The sequence below is a fragment of the Sus scrofa genome, chromosome 1 (assembly GCF_054392235.1).
Source record: "Sus scrofa isolate SSC_HxYL_T2T_F1_AM1 chromosome 1, Sscrofa_HxYL_maternal_Yorkshire_Landrace_v2.0, whole genome shotgun sequence".
In the NCBI taxonomy this organism is placed as follows: Eukaryota; Metazoa; Chordata; class Mammalia; order Artiodactyla; family Suidae; genus Sus; species Sus scrofa.
This window is the reverse complement of record NC_139383.1, coordinates 123,092,374-123,110,298: the sequence shown is the minus strand read 5'-3', so window position 1 is coordinate 123,110,298 and position 17,925 is coordinate 123,092,374. Positions and strand designations below refer to the sequence as shown.

At 40.6% G+C, this 17,925-nt stretch overlaps 1 long non-coding RNA gene across 3 annotated transcripts in view; it reads right to left on the bottom strand.

Moving 5' to 3' along the window:
- Nucleotides 1-232: 232 nt before the first annotated feature.
- LOC146406338 (uncharacterized) overlaps nucleotides 233-17,925 on the bottom strand; it is an 85,683-nt gene continuing 67,990 nt past the window's right edge. For all 3 annotated transcript variants that reach the window (XR_014810718.1, XR_014810713.1, XR_014810724.1), the window contains exons 2-3: nucleotides 9,123-9,159; nucleotides 233-994 (exon numbers count right to left, since the gene is read on the bottom strand). This is a non-coding gene — a long non-coding RNA (uncharacterized LOC146406338). The remainder of the gene's footprint in view (nucleotides 995-9,122; nucleotides 9,160-17,925) is intronic.

The following is a 17,925-nucleotide window of genomic DNA, read 5'->3' as shown; positions in this document are numbered from 1 at the left end:
CTCACAACCTCATTGTTCCTAGTTGGATTCATTAACCACTGAGCCATAACGGGAACAAGCTATTCATTGATTTTTATCAATGATTTTGATAAAATATGAATATGTTTGTCAAATTGCCAAGGACACAAGGGATAATTATTCGAGGACAGAACTAAATTTTTTTCTAAAAATCTCATCAAGCTGGAATGATGAATCACAACAGACAAGATGAAAATTACCAAGGCGTAGGGTAGCAGGAGGGGTGGGGAAGAAGTCCTTTATTTAGGTCCATAATACCACTTAGAAAGACATTGGAGAGAAGTTGCCAAATACCCATCCTGTGACAAATGCCAGGAATTTATAGTTGGCTACACATTCAATCCAATGATGTGGTAGCTAATGTAAATTAAATCCAGAACAGTATTAATAGTGCCAGGATAAACAAAGGCTCTATTCCTTCCATCCTCAGCACAAGTTATACCGGTTTTATTTTTGGAAATATTTTCAAATGCTTTGTTCCAAGTTAATTATTACTGTATAACAAATCACTCAAATTTTGTAGCTTACAAAAAGTTTACTCATCTCTTATGATTCTCTGTGCTGACTGGGCACAGATGGGTGGTTCTTCTGTTTGTTTTGTTTGTAATCTCTCTTGCAGTTGCAGTCAGTGAGTAGCTGGGGCTGGAGTACTCTGGACAGCAGTCCTCCATGGGCAGGACATCCAAGAGGGCTTCTGCAGTCACAGAGGTGACGTCTTGGCTCTCCTCCACAGGGCATCTCATCCCCCAGGGTCTTTCCTTGCCAGCAGCATAGCCAAACTTCTTACAGGGTAGCTAGCTTCCAAGAGCACAAAGATAAAAGGCGTTGGTCTTTCTTAAGGCTTAGGACCTAAACTGGTATGGTTACTTCTGCCCATTTTATGTAGGTCAAAGGTAAGCCAAAATTCAGTAACGGAGCCACTGCACAGAACATTAATACCAGGAGGAATCATTCACTGGAGGCCATCTGAAGACCACTGCAGAAGGACAACAGGTTTATAATGAATCTCATTCTAAAATTTACGTATGACATGAAGGACATATAAATTTGGGAGTTTAGCCTAGACATGATGTTTTATAAGTTAACAACAGAAATTTACAAATCGTGTGTACAAAAGAGGTCTTAGAAACATCCCATGTAGTTCCAGGGAACAAAGTTAGGACTAGAGATAGGTTTTAACTCAATTGCTAAGTACCCACTTTGCAGGGGTCTGGAAAGAAACTTCTGTCTGAGCAGAAAGTCATACTGGTAGCTTCTAAGGCCCCATTTCCAATTTCAGAATCTAAGCTTCTCATTACCTGCCTCCTCTTGTTATTTCTTGGTATGTTAGTCCTATCTCCTCAGCCAGATTTTAAACTGGAGAAGCTGAGGCGTTCCCTTCATGGCTCAGTGGTTAACAAACCCAACTAAGATACACAAGGATGTGGGTTCAATCCCTGGTCTCCCTCAGTGGGTGGGGATCTGGTGTTGCTGTCAGCTGTGGTGTAGGTCCTGGATGCAGCTCGGATCCCGTATTGCTGTGGCTGTGGCATAGGCTGGCAGCTTTGGCTCCAATTTGACCCCTAGCTTGGGAACATTCATGTGCGTGAGTGGGGCCCTAAAAAGCAAAATTAATTAATTAAATAAATTGGAGAAGCTGAAAGAAGGAATAAAAAGATTTCTGGGGTGCTACCTGGTGATCTAGTGGTTAGGATTTGGTGCTTTCACCACCGTGGCTCGAGTTTAATCCCTGGCTGCTCTGGGAACTGAGATCTCACATCAAGCCACTGTACACTGCAACCAAAATAATAATAATAATAATAATAATATTTCTGGAATGGCTTCTAGTCTTATCTCTGCCCACAGCAATTTTCTGTGTGACTTTGGGCAGGTCACTTAATGTTCCTGGGCCTCAATTTCTTCATCTGGAAAAGGAGAGGACTGAATTCTAACTTCCTTCCCAGCACAAAGTAAGGATAATAAATAGAATCTTTGACAGGGTTCCTTAAGAATGAAATGGAGATTAAAGAAGTAGGCAAGTAATTTAGAAGCACCTAGTCTATTGTTAGCTCTCATTATTTCCCATGAATATCATTATTACCATGGTTTCTGATTCTGTGATTTCCATATATACAATAGAAACTTGAGTTTGCTCTGCTTAATGGTGACCGGAAACCAACTCAGAATCAGTTCTACTCTAAGTCCCACGACCAGGTAACCAGGAGTTCACCACGGACATGAATACCAGGTCAAGTCCTCCGTCAATAATTGAATTAAATCTGAAGTGACTCTGGCTGCAAATGTGTTCTCCTACTCCATGTCCAGCAGAGGGAGCCAAAGAAAAGGAACAAATCCATTCTGAGATTAGGTGCCAAACACAGCGGAAGACAGAAGGTAATGGACTTTTAGAGGTCGCCTCTTTCACCCTGCCACATCCTCATTTTGGATTGTAAAACTCAGGCCGAGAGAGAAGAAGATTTCTGAAGATTACCAACTAATAAGTGCTTAGGTCCTCAGAAAAACAAGCCTGTGTTCTTAGTCCTAATTTTTGGGTCTTTCACCTGTTGTCCTTTTTATGCTTTCATGTTGTTTTCTTACTCTTCAAGGACTTAGCTATAAATAATTGCAAGCTTAACATTCTCTGTAGCCTCAGATATCTGACAAAGCAGGCTTTGAGTCTGTATCCTGGTTCTGCTCCTTACCACCCTTGTGACCATGGGCAAGTTACACAACCTCTCCAATATTCAGAATCATAGTTTAGGATTATTATGCTTATAATAATGCAGTACAAAATGCCTTGTGGCATTTTACATCCTGAAAGCACAAGGTGCCTTCATAGATGTAAATACCTATTTTATTTTTGGTAAAAAAAAAAAAAAGTAATTTTATCTAAATGAATTAAAATTGGATAATGTAGGCCTCACTCAGATGCTTCTAGGAGGCAGCCCTTTAAACAAAGCTGTCTGGATACACAGCAGACTTCTAGGGATTCTGGAAAACCATTGAATTAACGGCTACGGGAGACAATCAACCTTTACCAGGAGGAAATTCAAGTCCAGTGTGGCCAGGTCTTCCAGTATGTTAAGAGAAATTGGAAATCTGGGTTTTTTATGTGCAAATTTCTGATTTTTAAAAATATTGTACATACCAAATAAACTCCAGGCCAGTGGCTTGTTATGCCTGCTTTTAAAGCTAATTTTAGAGCTCCATATGCAGACACACACCATATTAGAGCTGAGAAATGCAGTCCAACAAATTCAGGAGAAGAAAAAATGCCTCTCATTTGGAGGGAATGTGCCAATACTATAAACCCGCAGGGTTGTTTTTCAAAAGATCTTACTCAGCAAACACAATGAACTCCTGGTGGTTATCTTTCAATCTTTAGTATGTCCTCCAACTTTCCTTGATGACTTTAGTTTTTCTGGCCACTCTGAGCCTGATGCCATTTAAGTTGCTCCAGTCTTCCAGGTTGACTATAAATTATACATTCCACACTGACATATTTTTTCAAGGTAGAAAATAACATTTCACAATTTTATATATAACATTCATTTTTATTTAACAGCTACCTTCATTAGATATTCATTGGAAAAAGGTTTATTGTAAACAGCAATCGGGTGGGGGAAAGGGGTTGAGTGTCTGGAATTTTTTATATCAAACTTATAGTACACATTAAAAATAAAAATCATTTTGCACCAGCCAACAAAGAAAAATAAACTGGAGGCACATCAGACTAGGAAAGAGAAAATGCAATGTTAAAGGAAAATGAAAAGGTGGGGGGAGGAATTCAAAGTAGGAAAATAGTTCAAACCAAATCACTTAAAGATCCTGAAGTTGTTTTCATTTCTCTAACTTGATGGGCTTAAACCCTGTGTTTTTTGCTTTTTTTCACAGAGCATCTCCACCACTGTCTCCCTTCCTTTTGTGAAGAAGGGCTGATTGGGAAACATGTTATTTTTTATTGGTTCACTATTTTATGAAATGTGCTTGGGCAAACTCGCCTGGTGGTTTTATTGAAAGGTTGGTGTATTTCAGACTACCCTTTGGAGATTGTGGGCACATAGTGCCCTGTGTTTAACCTTTTGTTTAAAACTGTGATTTCCAATCAACATGGCCAAGGCATGATTAGGTTGGCTTGGTTATGTTATGATTTGTTTCAGTAAAGCAAAGAAGATATTTCAGAGTCAAGCAAAGAATAAAATAAACGTGTCATAGCTAGGCCAGTGAGAGTGGCACCATGTTAATGAACAAGGGGACAGTGAGGCCCTGGTAGCTGTGATGGGACTAAGTGAGAGGGTTGTTGAAAGCATGAGACCATTCACTTGGGTCTAATGAGCAGAGGGACAGGGGAACAATGTCAAGGGCTTGTGTGTGCCGTGACCTCTCTCAGTCATTTTCGTACAGAAAAACCAGTGACATGTAAGAGATTAAAAAGGATTTTACAAGCCCAAAAAATAAGGTTCATAAGACACAGCAAAGAATAGTGAAAATAACACCAGAAACCCAGCTCTCTTGCTTGCTAACTCTGAGGTCTTGGGCAATCTCTTTGAAGTCTGAAGATAAAAGTCCAAGGACTCTTTCAGGTCTGATACTGTATTGCCAGGCAAATGTCTCCAAGGTTTTACTTTGAAAAATTTCAAGTCTATAGAAAATATAAAAGAATTGAACCAATATACTCCTCACCTAGATTCACCAACTGTCCAACATTTTGCTGAATTTGCCTTATCGTTCTGTCTCTGTTGCTATCTATCTATCTATCTATCCATCCATCTGCCTACCAATCATCTATCTATCTGTATGGGAAATATAGGAGGAAAAAAGTATATATTGTTATTAGCCATTGTTAAATGATCTAAATTAATTTGCAGACGTTTATGACATTTCATCACTAAATACTTTTCCAGGCACCTCCTAGGAATAAGGATTTTCTACACAACCACAATAGCACAGTCATATATCTAAGAGAATAACAATTCCATGCAATCTAATCTCCAGTTCCTACTCATTTTTCTACAACTACATCAAAGTCTCTATTGCTACGTTTTTAGCCTTTCAAACTTTAGCATTTCAAAATAGTGAAAAGAGTTCAGTTCTTTCTCTTTTTCTTTTGTTTACATTTGTTTATATTGACTCGTGAGTAGTCCAGTTATTTTGTAAAATATTTCACACATTCTGGATAAGGCAGACTGTGGTGTAGTTTAACATCTTCCTCTATTCCTACATTTCCTGTACACTGCAAGTTAGGTCTGGCAACTTGATCAGATTCTGGTTAGATATCTTTGGCAAGATGCTTCTTAGGCAATTTTGTGTTCTTCATGTTGCATCATACCAGGAGCCACATAATATCAGGCTGTCCCGTATCATGAGGTTAAGTTTGGTCACTTAATTAAGGTAGTGATGGCCAGACTGCTATAGAGTAAAGGTATATTTTCTCCTCCTTTGTCATTAGTAATCTGTGGGGTGAATCTTTGCTGCCTTAAGAATAAACCAATCACCCAACTAAAACATCAAAGATTCTTATCTGAATCCATCATTATGTTAGGCTTTCAGGGACTGCCTGGTTTATCCTTACTGCTTTATTTAATAGCTAGCATTCCTCTGTAAAAATAGATTTTCCTTTTATTTTCTTTCTTCTCTCTGTCTCTTCTTCTCTCCCCCCATCTTCTCTCTCCCTCTCTTTCCCTCTGTATCTCTCCCAGCTCTTCTCTTCATATTACTCTGGTCTCATGAATTCAATATATATTTAATGTATTATAATAAGTTATGTTCTTTATTCTTTTTGATGTCAAAATGGTCCCAAATTTGGCTAGAGGGAGCACCTTTAAGATGGATCCTATATCTTTTTTACAAGAACACATTAGTTTTTAGGTTTTCTTTGTGTCTAGCAATGTAAAATATTTCTGACTCACTTCATATTAACCTTCCCCAGATATAGATTCAGCCATTTTTCAAGAAGTCCTGTTTCTTTTTAATGGATAATGCTATTCTCATCAAGATCTGGGCAGTAAGTGTGCTCAAGTGTAAGTGCCATTACTTGTCTTTTCAAGTGGGCAAAACTAGGAGATAAATACATACATACTCAAGAACTCATATATTCAAATTTCTTTTCTCTTAAGTCTTGATTCCTAATACTATTACTATGTCTACTTGTGTGCTTTTTCCAACAATATTTTCATACAGCTTCAAAATTATAATACTAACATTACTAATAATGAATAAACACAATTAAGCTTTAGTTGCCACTGAATTCTTTTTTTGGGGGGAGGCTGCACCTGCAGCATATGGAAGTTTCCAGGCCAGGGTTCAAACCCATACCACAGCAGCAACTCAAGCTGCTAGAGTGACAAAGCCAGATCCTTAAGCTGTTCTGCCACAAGAAAAGTCCTTAAAGTCCTGAATTCTTTTTGTTCTTAGAATAGATCCCACTTGGGCATGGTCAGTCAGACTTCTAATACAAACTTATTATTATTATTATTATTATTATTATTATTATTATTATTATTTTGCTTTTAGGGCCGCATCTGTGGCATATAGAAGTTCCCAGGCTAGGGGTTGAATCAGAGCTGCAGCTGCTAGCCTACACCACAGCCATAGCATCCAAGCTGCATCGTCGACCTATATCAGTGCTCACAGCAATGCCAGATCCTTAACCCACTGAGCAAGATCAGGGATCGAACCCGCATCCTCATGGATGCTAGTGGGGATCATAACGTGCTAAGCCACAATGTGAACTCCAGCCACATTTTACTTGAATCAAGTTGTTTCTCTGTGTGATTATTTTATCAATATGATACGTAGTTAGATCCATTTTTTTAAGTTGTATTCCAAATTAGAGTTTGCTTCTTTCTATCCTTTTAATTTTTCAGACATTTAAGATACTCATATTCTTCCATTTTCATTCCCTCCACCCCAGTCCTACTCCTTCTCCTTATAAATTTTATTACTTTCTGATTTATTCTTCCTGGGTGTGCTTTTTTTCCCCCAAACACACAAATGCACTTTTCCTTCTTTCTAGGCAAAGGATATCCCCACTACACATATTTTGTACTTGACTTCTTTCACTTAACAATATATCCTAAAAGTTACTCCAAATCCATTCATAAAGATCCTCCTCACTCTTTTTCATGTGTCACCAGGTATCTTCAAAGGCATATTTACAAAATGAGACTTCAGCAAACAAGAACCAATAAGCACCTGACACTCTAATAGGTGATTTTAAAGTTGGGAATAGATGTGGAGATCAAGTGAACCAATTCTTCCGCTTTACAATAGTAGAAACTGAGGCTCAGAGGGTGAAATACCCCATGAAGTGGATGCTGGGCTGCACTGCCCAGATTCCCCTTCAGGACTAAAGAAAGAATCCTGGCTGCCAGGAATGCCACCAGCTGAGAGCCTGCTGTTGGCACTTCCTATTGGAATTGCCCTGCTCCAGAAAGAGCTGCCTCAACAAAGATCCTACTCCTCTCCAAGATAAGCATGCATCCAAAAACATTGGATGACATTGGGGGTATAAAGTCCTGACTCCTCATCCCGACCCAGGACAAGTCTGAAGGGCCATTTCAGCTCCAGATCTCCCATGGGTAGGCTGAACTCTTGTGACTATGTCCCAGCCGAGATTCTCCTCTGCCCAGACCTGCTTCCTCCCTCTCCAGGGTTTGATCCCAAGGGTATTCCCTAGTAAAATAAACCTCCTACACATAGAGCTCTATCTCAGGGTCCACCTCTTAGGGAACACAACTTGAGACACCCAAAGTCATCCAGTTATGAGTAGAATCAAAAATGGACACCAAATATCCTAACAACAAATCTACTACATTGTACTACACTATATCACCTTTCAGTTCTTTATCAATTTACTTAACTATTAAAAACACTGATGCCACTAGTTAAAATTTCTAGGGCGAAAGAGCATCTCTCTTTAGAGTACTTGCCATCAAAGAGAATATTTTACTATTGCTTTATATAAAACACAACAGGGAGTTCCTGTTGTGGCACAGAGGGTTAAGCATCTGATTGCCCCATCTTGGGTCACGGCAGAGGCGCGGGTTCAATCCCCGGGGCCTGCATAGCAGATTAAAGAACCTGGCATTGCCACAGCTGCAGTTCAGATTCAATCTCTGGCCTAGGAACTTCCATGTACCATAAAAAAACAAAAACAAAAACAAAACAAAACAAAACAAAAAAACCCAAAAAACAAAACCCACATTGTAACCCAGATATTAGCTAAGATATCTCAACCGCTCATTGGCTTGAAGCCCCATTTCACGTTCTGTGGAAATCCAAAGCTTTCCTCAAGATTTCTTGGAATTCTCTAAGAATTTATACCGTTAAACTGGCTCCTGTTTCTAAAAGTGCTGTCTGGCTCATAGCAGGTTCTCAAAGATGTACTGTTTGTTAGCCAAGCATCTCTCTCTTCTTCTGGGAATAATGTCCCCTTCTTTTGTAGAAACAACTTTTCTCCCATTTCTTTTCATATTATAGCATGTGATTCAAATCAGAGTGGCTGTCTTCTTATACGTGGCTATTTTAGCTGCAAAGTTTGGCCCAGGGATGAAAATATGACCTGATCCAAGCTGTTTAATGTCCTTTCTAGGGGGTCCTAAAAAATTAGAATTAAGGCAGAAAAGTCTTTTCCTCTCTGGTAGTAAATCTATGAGGATAAAAGCCTGGAAGCTGCTGTTAGCTACATCCCCTGTTGAATGGATAAAGTTTATCTGTACTAGGAAGAAATAAAGTCAACTCACAACAACCAAGAGGGAGATCTGTTGGTGTTTGAGTCCCTGTGTATCAGAGTCTCTGAGGCCAGTTCTTTTATTTTTCTTTTTTTTACGTGCAGCATACAGAAGTTCCCAGGCTAGGGGTTGAATCAGAGCTACAACTGCCGGACCACACCACACCAACGCTGGATCCAAGCTGCATCTGTGACCTACACGACAGCTCACGGCAATGCTGGATCCTTAACCTATTGAGTGAGGCCGGGGATCAAACCCAAATCCTCATGGATACTAGTCAGATTTGTTACTGCTGAGCCACAATGGGAACTCCTGAGGCCAATTCTTATCTTCACTTTTCCACAGTGTGAACTGAAAAAATGACATAATTGTCAATGGAACAAGCTAACTTACCTCCCCAAAAGATGGAGATGATGTTTCAGTAATTGCACTGCAAAAGGAATGCAGAATTAGAAAATAGCACATGACAAGTTGAAAACTGCACAATAGGCAAAGAGGAAGTATCAGATTAAGAATTTCTACCATGCCCTGCAATTCATTTGAGGGCTGTTAAAAATGCAGCCTATAGCCAGAGAACACTTCCTCCTTCCCATCAGACCTGTGTCCCTCCTTCACCAATCACATGTGATTCCCAAAAGGCTAAGGTCTCCTCCAGAAGGGAATTTACTGGTTTCTCCTATCTAACCTCCCACCCCTATTTCTTTTACTAAATACTTATCAAGAAGGCTTCAGAGAACTAGGAGAGTTTCTTTTATCTTTGCCCTATAGAAGAGTGACCTTTCAGTTAGCAAAATGGCTTTAAATTGGTTGTCTGCATAATCAGTTTCATCAAACAATCACACCTGGAATCACTGGCCTCAGGGCTTTAGGAGGTGGATGGTTCATCTTTTACAAACTTTTGATACTACTCTTTCTTTTTCTAGAAAAGAAAGAAAGCTTTAGCCTAGTCTTAAATTCCAGAGGAACAGGAACTTTGTTTCAGTGGAATTAATTTGCAAAATCATTCTTCTTTTTAGATTCTAGGTAGAATAACTTGCTGAAGTGGTGGATACAATAAATGGTTTATGAGAGCAACTTTCTAACTTCAACCCCTCACTCTCCACCATTTAGGATCATAGTGGTGCTATTCAAAAAGTGTCACCAAATGCCCCCTCACTGTGGGACCTATGAGTCTTTCACATGAAAGGTCTTTTGGCCATAATACTGTGAACTGAAGTTTGGCACTTGCCATCAGCCTCTACATGGACTAAAACATGAACCACTGCAGCTACCAACCTGTAGCACCCCCTGAGTGGAGCTCAGGGTGGAGACCAGGAGTGAGGCACTCTGTGCTCCGGGAAAACTGGAAGACCGAGCCTTCCGATAGTTAAGATATTTTTAGGAGAAGATTTTATGAGCCCAGTTCTTGCATCTCCCCATATCTAGAAACACACTAAAATCCTTCAATGATGACTGATGTCTATGACTAGTAGCAGCCTTCACGAGACCAGCAGCAAACGTCTGCAAAATGTGTGCATGGCTACATGCACCTCCCCCTTCACCTTTATGACTTGTATCTGGATATTCCCCCTGTCCTCCTTGGGGCAGTATTTCAGTGGCAAATACTGCCTCCTGGGCCATAGTTAGTGGGCAAAAGATGTCACGGTCATCTGTGACAACAACCACTCCCAAGGGTGGGCTAGTGAGCCCTGAGGGAACTCAGGGAAGAAACAAAGAAGACTGGCCCAAAGTTAAGGCGCGTATCAACGGGAGTGACTCCAGTAAGCACAGACATTTACATCTTCCGATAGAGACTGGTTTTCTGTAAATCTGGTTATCTGTAAAGCTTTTGTTCCTACTGCCTTCCCTTTGTTGCGAAACACATACCCTGGCACCCCCACCTCACTTGCTCTGAGCAGTTTCTTGAGGCTACCCCAGATGCTGTCTCCTGGGCTTAGGTCCTAATTTCACCCCAAATAAAACTTGACTCTCAACTTTCAGGTTGTACTTTTTTAGTCAACAATACCCAGTTCTTCCTGGACAAGGGGCTTAAATTAACTTCAGTGCGGTAGGTCACAGCTGGGGTCTCAAGCAGGGGCATTTTCCCAGTGAGAAGACCTAAAAATCCTACAGGGTTGACCCCATGGAAACACCACTTTAAACAACAAACACTAAATTATAACATTAATTTTCAAAACTTAAATTCCATGAGTTTCAATTTCTGCATCCATAAAATGAAGATATAGAGTATCACCTCACACCAATGTTTTGCTCGGGGAATGCTGATTGAGTAATGAATCATTGAACTAACTAAATTGCTGAAGAGATGAGTCATTGTTCTTAGTTGCAAGCAATAGAAACTCAATATGATTAACTAACTCAGAAAGGGAATCTAGGCAAGATACCAAGGAGCTCAGAGAATTGGCCAGAAATAGAAGAGCCAGACCAGGAACGTGAGCTGGAACCCAGGCAGCAGGAAGACAGCCAAGGTCTTGCCACAGAAATAGTCCCTTAAGATGCAGGGTGGGTACCTCACCCTCCAGACACTCCCACAGCCCCCAGGCCCTCAACACTGTGCCACCCAGTTTGTTAATGCAACACTTCTATTAAAAAAAAAGAGATTACATTCTATTTCTGCAATAAAATTCTGCATTTCTGGGTCTCTTAGCTTCACCATCCAATGTTTCAAAAGTGTGTGAATATAACTATGTGAAGAAATTACCACAATTTTGAAATGGCCATTTCTTCCACAACCTGAGGAATTCATTTTAAGTTTAGTCTATACTGGAATACCTGCTTCTGCCCAAGGCTTGGGCTTTTTTTTTTTTTTTTTTTTTTTTTAAACAGATTAAAACTCAGTATTTTAAAAATGACAAAAAAAATAAAAATAAAAAATGTAGATGGGCAGACAGATGCACAGGAAGACAGATAATTCAGTACAGGAAAAAAAAAAAAAAAAAAACAAACCTGAAAGAAATATCTCAGGCACCTGCTTTTAGTAGATGAAGACATTTTGACAATGAAATTATCTGTAAGCTACCTGGCACCCAAGATTTGGAGGAAAAAGTGATGGATTTGGTAATTTTAGTTTTCCTTCTAACACCAGAATTTTATCTATAGAGACAAAATGTTTTCTGGCAATAATCTCATGCAAAGATTTTCATTTTTGTTTTATATGGAAGGTGTAGACAATATCACCAGCTACACTTTCACAAGCACAGAAAGGCCTTTAAAATGAATAAAGACCATTTGAAATACTTTCTGAAGGCAAACTGTATCTCAGAAATGTTCTGCCAGCCACATTGGAGATGGACCCCAAGTGCTTTGGCTCCTCCGTTGTAGTCCACCCCAGATGCAGCCTAAAGAGTCTGGATGTCCACTCTTGTGACTGCCTCCAACAGGCTGCCCCTCTCCAGTCCAGATGTAAATGTTCAAGTGAGATTTTGGCACAGGCTGTGCCCCCATATATGGATGAACCAAGCTCTAAACATGTACCTGCAGCAATGCACGTCCTCCATGGGTTTAGGCTTGAGATTCCTGAAAGGAAGGGGCAGACTGGCATCTTGTTCTGAAAGATTTAAACAAGACGTGTACTCTTGCCCAGACAGCAACATGGGCCTCGGGAGCAGGAAGAGCATCTGAGATGGAAATGCTGCTTCCTTTTCTTTTTCTGGTAAAAGCTCAGCAGCTGCCCCAATTCTGGTACAGCAATAGAGCCTCCATGACCTGAAAGGCAGCCTTCCAGCAATGTGGATGCTCAGCAGAAACTGCATCATCAAGGGTGGGAATGACATTAGAAGCCAAGAGGTAAATCCTAATTCATTAGGTTATGCAGAGAGAGTTGAGGGAGGCCATTAGAACCTGAAAACAGCAGTGAATCTGACTGGTTATAAAACACAGCCAATGCTATACAGAAACTTTTAAATTTAATTAAGTCCCATTTGTTTATTTTTGTTTTTGTCATTATTCTAAGAGGCGGATCTGAGAAAATGTTGCTGTCATTTATGCTGGAGAGTGTTTGGCCTATGTTTTCCTCTATGAGTTTTATAGTATCTGGTCTTATATCTAAGTCTTTAATCCATTTTGAGTTTATTTTTGTGTATGGTGTTAGGGAGTGTTCTAGTTTCATTCTTTTACATGTGGCTGTCCAGTTTTCCCAGCACAACTTATTGAACAGGCTGTCTTTTCTCCATTGTATATTCTTGCCTCCTTTGTCACAGATTAGTTGACTGTAGGTGCATGGGTTTAATTCTGGGCTTTCTATACTGTTCCACTGGTCTATATATCTGTCTTTGTGTCAGTACCATATAGTTTTGATGACTGTAGCTTTGTAGTATATTCTGAAGTCAGGGAGCCTGATTCCTCCAGCTCCATTTTTCTTTTTCAGGATATCTTTGGGCTATTCTGGGTCTTTTGTGCTTCCAAACAAACTTTAATATATTTTGTTTGAGTACTGTGAAAAATGTCCTTGGTAATTTGATAGGGATTGCATTGAATCTGTAGATTGCCTTGGGTAGTATAGTCATTTTGATAATATTGACTTCTCCAATCCAAGAGCATGTATGTCTTTCCATCTGTTTGTGTCATCTTTGATTTAAAAGTTTCTGCACATCAAAGGAAATACTAAACAAAACACAAAGACAACCCACAGATTGGGAGAAAATATCTGCAAATGAATCTACTGACAAGGGATTGATCTCCAAAATTTATAAACACCTCCTACCACTTAATACCAAAAAAACAAACAACCCCATCAAAAAATGGGCAGAAGATCTAAACAGACAATTCTCCAAAGAAGACATACGGATGGCCAAAAAACACATGAAAAGATGTTCAACATCACTAATTATCAGAGAAATGCAAGTCAAAACCACTATGAGATATCACCTTACACCGGTCAGAAGGTCAGAACGACCATCATTGAAAAGTCTAACGAACAATAAGTGCTAGAGGGGGTATGGAGAAAAATGAACACTATTACACTGGGTTGGTGGGAATATAAATTGGTGCAACCACTGTGGAAAGCAGTATGGAGATTCCTCAGAAAACTAAAAATAGAATTACCATTTGATCCAGCAATCCCACTCCTGGGCATCTATCCAGAGAAAACCACAACTCAAAAAGACACACGTACTCCAATGTTCATTGCAGCACTATATACAATAATCAAGACATGGAAACAACCTAAATGTCCATTGACAGAGGAGTGGAAAAAGAAGATGTGGAATATATACACAATGAAATATCACTCAGCCTTTAAAAGGAAAATAACAGCATTCTTAGCAACATGGATGGACCTAGAAATTATCATGCTAAGTGAAGTCGGTCGGACAATGAGATACCAACACCAAATGCTATCACTTACACGTGGAATCTTAAAAAAAGGACACAATGAACTTCTTTGCAGAACAGACACTGACTCACAGACTCTGAAAAACTTATAGTTTCCAAATGAGATAGGTTGGAGGGGTTGGGGGGTACAGTGGGGGTTTGGGATGGAAATGCTATAAAATTTGGTTGTGATGATTGTTGTACACCTATAAATGTAATAAAATTCATTAAATAATAAAAAATAAATAAAAAATAAAACACAGCCAAATGCTGGGATCTTCAACTTCATTCTAAACAAATATTTGAGACAACTTTTTTTTCCCTCCATTTTAAGAAGAAATCAAGATGACAATAAAAATAAAATTAGGGGTTAGCAGTAAGATGAGGTGTGACATCAAAGTGGTTTTCCAGAAATGCATGCCTCATGAACACATGACCCTGCAGAAGGTGACTGAACATCTGCGTCTCTGTGAAAGGAGGAGCTATTAGGGTGAGGAGTGGGAAAGAGACCCTGAGCAGCTCTAGGGGAGAAACAATGGGGCTTGGATGGCAGGGCAGTGTTTTCCTTTATTGAAAAGACGTATTTCCTCACACTTCATACTCCCCTGACTAAAGTCTACTTCCTCGGGACTAGGCACAGACCTCACCACTCTGGGATGCCTCCAGGTTGCAGCCCCTCTTCCCCCAATTCCAAGATGCCTCCCCACGCCCTCAGGGTTCCCAGAGCTCTTCTCACACCTTTCACTCAGTGGCGTGAAAGGCTTTGCCTCTTCCTAAAGGAACACTGACCATGTAAGAAGATGGTAGAGATGATAAAGGTGAGTATGTTCCCTTTCCTTTTTCTTTCTTTCTTTCTTTTTTTTTTTTTTGATGAGGAAAGAATTGGGGGGTTGGAAAAGGTAATGGGAAGGGGGAGTTTCCATTGTGGCACAGTGGAAACGAACCTGGCTAGTAACCATGAGGTTGTGGTTTCGATCCCTGGCCTCGATCAGTGGGTTAAGGATTCAGTGTTGCGTGAGCTGTGGTATAGGTCGCAGAAGTAGCTCGGATCCTGCGTTGCTGTGGCTGTGGTACAAGCTGGCAGCTGTAGCTCCAATTTGACCCCTAGCCTGGGAACCTCCAAATGCCACGGGTTTGACAATAAAAAGAAAAAAAAAAAAAAAAAGATAATGGGAAGTGGAACTTTCCTCACCCTGGACTCAGACTGTTCCTAAGGCTGGACCTGGAGGTAGAATTATTTCACTTGTATCAGAGGATCTAGGTGAATGGGGGGATCTCCCTTTTCCCCATCCACTTTCCCCTTAATTCTACCTGCTCCTTCTGTGGCAACATGCCTAGGAAACAGGCTCTGGATCCCAGCCACACTTACCAAGGCCTTCCCCACCCCCACAGACCCCACACCCAGTCTAGGCCTGGTGCCCTGTTCCCCTGGCAGCTTTCATCCAGTGCAGGGGAAGGAAGAAACCAGGGGTACAAGGAGGGGGGCTTGGGAGAGGTCCTGGCAGGGATGAGGATCATAGGTGTAGAGAGAATTAGAATTCCTGGGTACATTTTAGGGCAACTCGTTCTTGGGATCTAAATAGAGGGCAGAAGGCAGTCAGGGGCTAGGCAGTAAGATCTGGAAACTTTTGTCTTCAATTTGCAAGTGATAATGATACTCCTGAGACTAACATCTAAATAATAACATACAACAAACACACACACACACGCAGTATTTGACTGTCACACCAACATGATGACACACCTAATGACTGTCTCAATTTTACAGACCCTGGGAAACTGAAATGACTAAAGAAGAAACACACAAGTGAGGTTTGAGTCTTCTACTCACACAGAGTACATTACTAATAAAACAGTTCATGAACCTTAGCCATTACTTCAGATGATGAAGAATTAACAAATTAAGAAGAGGGGGAAAAAAGAATAAAAAGGAAAAAAAAAAAAAAAGATTTACCTCTGTGAAAGCAATCTTGGATAAATCCTCCAATGTGAAGTAATAACAGTGGAACTCAATGTGACAATGAGTATGATGAACCAAACCTGATTAATAAATCTCTTACAAGTTTCATTTGATTATTATTCTTTAATAAGATCTAGACGCTTATGATATTTTCACAAATTATGTACTTCGTGGTGTTTACAGTATTATTATTTTTCAAAGAGATTAAGATAATTATTTCACAAGGCATCATGGGCTCACAGTACTTTACAGAATGAGGTCTAAAGCAAATATAAAGACATAGTCTTTCCTCTAATTTTGTCCTGCATTCCAAATAAGGATGACAGGATCATATAAGATGAGTTGGTGTTTTTATAATTTCGTTTTTAAGAATCAATTCCTAGGAGTTCCCAACGTGGCTCAGCAGAAACAAATCTGACTAGCATCCATGAGGACACAGGCTCGATCCCTGGCCTTGCTCAGTGGGTTAAGGATCCAGCATGGCTGTGGGCTGTGGTATAGATCAAAGATACAGCTCAGATCCTGCATTTTTGTAGCTGCAGCTGTGGTTGTGGCTGTGGCCGGTAGCCGTAGCTCGGATTCAACCCCTAGCCTGGGATCCTCCATATGCTGCCAGGTGCGGCCCTAAAAGGACAAAAAAAAAAAAAAAAAAATCAGGAGTTTCTGTCATGGCTCAGTGGTTAACAACTCCGACTAGAAACCCATAAGGTCGTGGGTTTGATCCCTGGCCTCACTCAGTGGGTTAAGGATCCGGTGTTGCTGTGAGCTGTGGTGTAGATCAGACGTGGCTTGGATCCCAAGTTGCTGTGGCTCTGGCCTAGGCTGGCAGCTACAGCTCCTATTGGAGCCCTAGCCTGGGAACCTCCATATGCTGCAGGGACAGCCCTAGAAAAGGCAAAAAGACCAAAAAAAAAGAAGAATCAATTCCCAAAATTGAGGCTGTCAACACACACACACACACACACACACACACACACACACACACACGCACGCACGCACGCACGCACGCGGGGGCGCACACACAGATGGGGGAGTATGGTGGCTGGTATGGACTGAATTTACCTACACTGCCACCAGGTGGAGGCAGAGTGCCATAGGTTGTGAAGCCTGAAAGGGTAGTGGAGGATTTGCTAAAATTATAGACTGTTCTGGGTTCAAACTCTACAGATTTACAATCACAAAATTTTCTTTTCTTTTCTTTTTCTTTTTAGGTCTGCACCAGTGGCATATGGAAGTTCCCAGCTAGGGGTCGAATTGGAGCTACAGCTGCCAGCCACCACCACAGCAACACAGGATCCAAGCCACATCTGTGATCTATACCACAGCTCATAGCAACACCAGATACTTAACCCACTGAGTGAGGCCAGGGATCAAACCTGCAACCTCTTGGTTACTAGCTGGATTCGTTTCCACTGGGCCACAATGGGAACTCCACAAAATTTTCTATTTCTTATTTATTATAAACATTTACTGAAACAGCAAGGCAAGCAAGCTATGAACAAAGCTTTAAAGTAGCTCGTTAGAGAGGTTTTACAAATAAAAAAATATAGTTATATCTTTCCCTTCAATCTTGTAAGGTTCCTTTTCTCACAAAGACCTTCAGAAAACATTGTTAGCTCCCCATTATATTGCTTTAATGTGAAACTCCCCAAATCTCTGAATTATGTCTTGCAAAAACTTCCAAAGTTCACTTTTAGGCTATGATCTTGTGAATAAAAACTGTTGCCTTCCGTATCAGTAAACAAAGGGTGCTACAGCCATCAAGCCACTACAGCCCCACCCCCACTCCCGTGGTGAGCCCTGAAGGAACTCAGGATGGAGACAATTGAGCTTCCCAATGCCAAGCCCTCAACCACTGCAGCCACCGCCAATGGTGCACAGAGGGGACTTGGGATACAAAAGAAACGATACTGGCCCTGGAAGGCT